Source organism: Gallinula chloropus (assembly GCF_964237585.1).
Source record: "Gallinula chloropus genome assembly, chromosome: 19".
Lineage (NCBI taxonomy): Eukaryota > Metazoa > Chordata > Aves > Gruiformes > Rallidae > Gallinula > Gallinula chloropus.
Window position 1 is genome coordinate 10,267,963 of NC_140104.1, and position 6,000 is coordinate 10,273,962.

The following is a 6,000-nucleotide window of genomic DNA, read 5'->3' on the forward strand; positions in this document are numbered from 1 at the left end:
TACAAAAAAATCTCAATCATGAAGGCCACTGTGCTATCTTGGATGTAAACTAGTACGGCACCACGCCATAAACCTGTTACCTTTAGCCCTACCTCAAAGGAGGTATGCCAGCTGACTCACAGCAAGTGCCGGAGAACAAGAGGTGCTGCAGAAAAGCCTATCTACAAACTCACTCAACAGGGACCTATTTAACAACAGACACAAGAAAATTACAGGACAGACACAGCACCACCTATAAACCTCAACCACAATGGATTGTCCCGTAACTGGAAATATTTTAAGAGTGCAGCAACTAGTTACTGGCTAAAGACATGAAGCAAGTCTTCCAGAATCAACACAATCACAGCCACAAGGATGTATTTATTACATTAATGTAGTCACAATCCTTATCCAGAAGTCCATAAGCAGCAGTCAAACTGCTGGGCTCTCTCAGAAGCAGTACCAATAAGGAAGGAAGGGCAAAAGTACTTCTAAAGGCATTAGCTAACAAGTACTTTGAATTCATAGTGATGATTTTTTTAATGTAGTTATACATGCATCAGTGCCCTCAATCCTGCTTAGTGTGACAATGCCGTGCAGACACGGTTTGCCTTGGAGGGGGCTGTATGTTTATGGTACTGACGACACAGACAGGGGCATACCCTCCCCTTTGGTAAGGAACATTTTTATGTGAAATTTCCTCAGCAGCACATGGCAGCATGAAGCAGTCATAGGTGGCTTCCATGACAGTGAAATAAAAGCAAGGAAGCCTAAGTCACACCTATCTTACCCCTTAAACAGAACTCATGAAGGAAAACAACAACAAAGCTTTTACACATGTGGAATGGGACACACACTGCCTCATTCAAGTCCTGCCTCAGTGAGTATTAAGAAGAAAAGGTCTTTCTTTAAGCAACTAACGGAAGATACAAGATATACACACACATACTTGTTGGGGCTATTCTGCAGTGCCTGCAAGTTCACCAGGTTAAAACTAGAACTAAATTATCCATCAGATAAAAACCATGGTTCTTTCAAATGTTTCACATATGTGTTACTCATCACTAGGTCTTAAAACACATTAGTAAAGAGGAAAAGCATCGTTCCAAAATAAATGTAATGCAAAAAACCCAGACATTTATCTCAACTTGAGCTAAGGGCATCACAACAAAGCTGACATAACACAGCTACAGCTCAAATCACTTTCGGCAACAGCACAAGCCTTCCATGCAGATGACCATGTGTGCACTCTGCTAACCTGGACAGCATTTGGAGCAAGAAATCTGAAGAAATCACTTTATATACTTGAAAACTAGTTTTAAACAAGTCAGGATTATGTCTTGGTGCAAATGCCTGTTTTAAAAACCTTATACAGAGGTGTAACCTACTCCATCAGGCAGATCAAAAGACAAAGCAACATCACCCATTAATAAATACCTATGCTCACAACACCAAAAAGCCACATTAGGAGCCCCATCCACGGGTGTCAGGTAATTAAGTAGCTCCGGAGAAAGCCACTCAACACAGGCAAGGCTTCATCAACCAAATACCTTCGTAGTAGACAGGTTGTTCTGCCAATGATATTTAAGCCCTTGTGAAAAGGAGAAAGGAGACCAGCTCTAACTTCAAACTTCATTAACAGATCTGCATGTATAGACAGTATGTAACATACTACTTCTCTATAATAAATTCACAGAAGAAACTCAGAAGCATTCTTATTAACACACGTGGCTCTGACACTTGGGAAGTATCTCTAATTGCTATCACAAATTACATGTTATAGGCTGGAAACCTCCCCCACACCCTATATGAAATCGGAAATTATTATTTATTCATAATAATTACTGTCTTTTATTGTCCTCTTGATTTCCTACATTTAGGCCTAAGCAGTTCTTTATTTTCAGGCTGACAAGTATTTCAGCAATCACTTCACAGACTTTTCAGCAGCTGTCCCCACAGTCTTTGCCTTCAGTTTAGAAAATGTGTCCAAAGTTGACAAAAAAAGGGGAAAGCTGACCAAACCAAAACTGTTCCAAAGCTGCTCCCCTTCCTACTACAGTAATTCCAGCCTCTCTAGTTCATGAATACCAGAAGTGCTGTAATCGTAGTTTGTAAGAAATAGACACAATCTAATTCTGATGTATACAGAGAGGCAGGGGGTTGTCAGCTACTTTTTGCCCAGAATATTGTACAAGAGGGCACACACACATTATAATTAGCACTGACAGAAGATGGTTACAGAGTTCTAGAAAGACAAGGTTGGAGTGGTGGGCAAGCTGCTCAAAGACGTTAATTCAATAGCTGTCCCATTGATATCAAGTCGGACCCACAAAAAAAGTTGAGAGCAGACAAAGAATACAAACTGAGCACTCAAGGCTGGGTGGAGCATAGGAAACAGTACAGGCAGAAGAGTCAGCAGTACACGCAAGACAAGCCTTGCATACAGTCATAAAGGTACGTATTGATGCCGCCTCCTTTTCTGGAACAGAAATGAACAAGTTACTCCTGTATCGAAAGTAACTGCCATCATTTCAAGGACAAAAATCAACCCAAGTTACAAGGAGCCAAGTGTTGTCTTGCATTCTTCATTGCTCTTAGCACAGATTCATTTTTAGACACAGGCATTTAGTGAACACTTCCACTGAACCCTGTAACATCTACTCTAAGTGAATGAACTACATCTTATAAAAAAGCCACTACCCTTTAATTTCATTTTGGACAAATTAAAAGCAAAGGCAGTCTCATCTGTGTCCATCTACCATCAAAAACTGGACTGCAGAAATGAGACAGACCCCAGAAAAAGTAGAAACCTCAACCTGCTTCAGAATCATGTGTGTCCAGGGTTATACTTACTCTGATCAACACTGAATTCAGGAGGGAACGCCACGAGCCACATCTGGAATAAGAGAGCACTTCTAGAAGCAGCCCCTCCTAGGTGCTTCATCTGATCCCTATTGTATTCCCCAAATCCTTTGTTCTAACGCCTTTCCCACACAACTTTAAGTCTGAGCATCAGCATTACCCCCATGATGCAGCAGTACCCGAGTGGTACAGCAATGCTCTTACAGACCCACATTGTTCAAAAGGGCTTCCAAAATCTTGAGATATTATTTTATATTAACTCTGCACATAAGGAAAAGTAATGCAATTAAGCCTGTATACTAATAGGAGTTACTCTACTGCGGGCATCAGAGAATGCAAGGATTGTTCATGTGTCCACCCATTACCCACTGTAGCCAAGAAGTTACATGAATGAATAATAGCAATAAGCAACAATGCAGGGGGTTCTCTATATTTAAGAGAATCCCGTGTGTAAAATACCTGCACAAAAATTATAATTCTTATCTAAAGTGGAAATAAAATAAATTCAACAAGTGAATATCTAAGTCGATAAATCAAAATGGTTATCAGACACACACAAAAAAATAAATGTGGCTTTGCAACAGTGACTGGTCACTTCTCACTACCAGACAAATCAAGATTCACCCTGCAGAAAAATAAGCCTCAAAACAGAATACAAGATTTGTTTCATTTCAGAAGGTTCCTGCAGCATTAGATTCTCCCCTAAAGAAGAGACTTCATTGTTACGGCAATTAGTATTCCTCCACCCCAGCAAAACGCAAGCAAAGGAGAAAAAAAAAAAAAGCTATGAAAGGGTAATCTAGCCATTTCGCAGCTTTGCCTCCTTACTCCACCCAGTCTCTTCTCTGCTCAATGGCTGCACACAGCATCCATAAACACCGTAATATCAAAAGAAACACACAAAAATGAGATCCCTGAGAACAAGGGAGAAATTTGCAATACATCTTTCTGTTTGAAAACATTTTCTTTGTTTAGTTCCCCAACATCATTTTCCCATTTAACAAAATTACTCTAAGGGCAAATAACATTTTGATAGCAGACCCTCCCTCTTCCAAAGACCAGCCGAAGGCTGCACAATCATTTACAAAACAATCCCCTCTGAACGTAGGTTCTTTAGCCCCCATCCCTATATATGCTATATAAATAATACTGTCATTGGAATATACACTTAAAAGAATCTCTACATAAATATATTAGGCCAGGTCAATATGCCCAAACATTAATGAACACCTTTTTACCATAAATAAAATATTTTTAATATAGATTAATCTTCCACCATCCCCTGGTTAGGTAATTCATTATGAATTGACTTGACCTGCAACACCCAAGCCCTCTGCTGCAGCACTATCAGCAAGGATATTTTACCAGTGATACTACGGCAAAGAAACAGAAGGTGTCACATTATTATTGGTATTAAAGGTCAGGTTTAATTGCATCCACCTTAAACAAACAAATAAATTAAAAAAAAATCTCATGTCCACAGAACAGAGTATACCCTAAACTTTTTAAGGGAGGCACCACTCCCACCCCCCAACTTCCATCAAAAGCCTTGCCTGCATAAAGCTTCCTGCCGAAACACAACAACAAAACCTCAATAATAGTGGTAACTAGAGCATTTTAGCACACTCGGTTGTTATTAAAAGGTTTTCAAGGAAAAGTCTGTTCGGCTGTAGACAACCAGGCAGCGATATGACCCCAAGAAGGAGAGATTAGGCCTCTCCCTCCCCCGTTTTTACCGCAGCTGGTTCTGAAGGTTTGAGCCACCTCCTATCAATGCTTTCCCTGCTAGATCACTGCAGGAAAACAGGGTGGATGTGAAAGAAATTCTTAAAATAACCCCAACTCCTTTCCCTAGTATTATCAATCCTCGTTTTGCTTTCCGTGCTGCGGCCGACGCTGGAGATGTGGGCCAGCTTCTGCCTTGCCCTCGGGAGAGGACGGGGGAGAGGAGAGCCGGAGGAAACCCTCCAGGAGGGATTCGGGGAAGGGATGCTGGGCGTCCTCTCCGGCACACATACACCGGGCTCCTCGCCCCAGCCTGCTTTTTCATCATTATTCGCGTCTGGCCCATCGCCTCCTCCCCGGCATCTTGCTAAGTCACCAGAAGAAACGAAGCGGCCTAAGCTGGGGTGGGGGGGAGGGGGGGAGGACACGAAGGCCAGGAGAGCCGGAGCCCACCGCAGGGGCTCCTCTCCCCTCACCCCACCCGCTCCCTTGTCTGGCCCACTCCTCCCCCGCGCCCTGTTTTCCTGCTAAGTCACCGGCAGCGAGGACGGCGCTGAAGCCCGGGATGGGCCAGGGGAGAGGGGAGGGAACCGCGCCCCACGGCCCCCACCCCACCCCACCCCGCCGGGGCGCGGGGACCGTCCCCCGCCTCGCCTCCCTCCCTCCCGCCCCGTCGCCCTGCCTCCCCCGCCTCCTCCCCGGCTCCCTCCTCACCAACGGGCGCGGCCGCCATTTTGAGAGCGAGCTGGAGAGAAGGAGGGAGGGGGCAGGAGAGAGAGCGGAGGGCGGGGAGCAGGGAGGAGAGGAGGGGGGGGGAAAGAGGAGAGGAGAGCCGAGCCGAGCCGGCCGCACAGCCCGCCGGGCCCCGCCGCCAACCGGGACAGCCTCCCGCGGGGGGCGACGGCGGCCGGGGGAGGGGAAGCGGACAGGGAGGGAAGGAGGGAGGGAGGGGAGGCGCGGCCCCGCTCTTACCCGAGCCGCCGCCAGCGCCGCCGCTTCGCTCTGCTCCGTGGGGCCAGCGCCTCCCGCCTCTCCCATTCACCGGTGCGGCGGGGCGCGGAGGAAAGGGGTGAGGGGGGGCCCGGGGGGGGGGGGGTCCCGGAGGCTCGCGCCGCTCCGCTCCGCGGTCTGTCAGTGGCGCCCCGGCCGCCAGGAGGGAGGGAGGGAGCGGCGCGGCCCGCCGCGACACTGCGCATGTGCGGGGCGGTGGGGAGGGAGGGGGGGAGGCGGGGACAGTTCCCGGTCGCCATCTTGGGCGGTTGAGGCGCAGGGCGCGTGTCCCGGCCTGCCCCGCGCGCGCCCGCCTCCCGGCCTGCCCCGCGCGCGCCCCCCGCTGCGGCCTGCGGGGTGCGGCCTGCGGGTGCGGCCCGTCACGGCGGCCTGAGGCCGGGCCCCGCACCCGGCCCCTGGCCCCGCACTGGGCTCAGGAGCGGT

The 6,000-nt window shown here is 47.8% G+C and overlaps 1 protein-coding gene across 2 annotated transcripts in view; it reads right to left on the bottom strand.

Annotated features, from left to right (window-relative positions):
• PAFAH1B1 (platelet activating factor acetylhydrolase 1b regulatory subunit 1) overlaps positions 1-5,794 on the bottom strand; it is a 34,441-nt gene extending 28,647 nt beyond the window's left edge. Inside the window, exon 1 of one of the 2 annotated variants that reach the window (XM_084273254.1) lies at positions 5,539-5,794. The gene's annotated coding sequence lies outside the window, so the exon portion shown is untranslated. Of the gene's footprint in view, positions 1-5,280; positions 5,303-5,538 lie in introns of those variants that run through there. The other variant, XM_084273255.1, reaches the window with a different exon arrangement.
• Between the last annotated feature and the right edge of the window lie 206 nt (positions 5,795-6,000).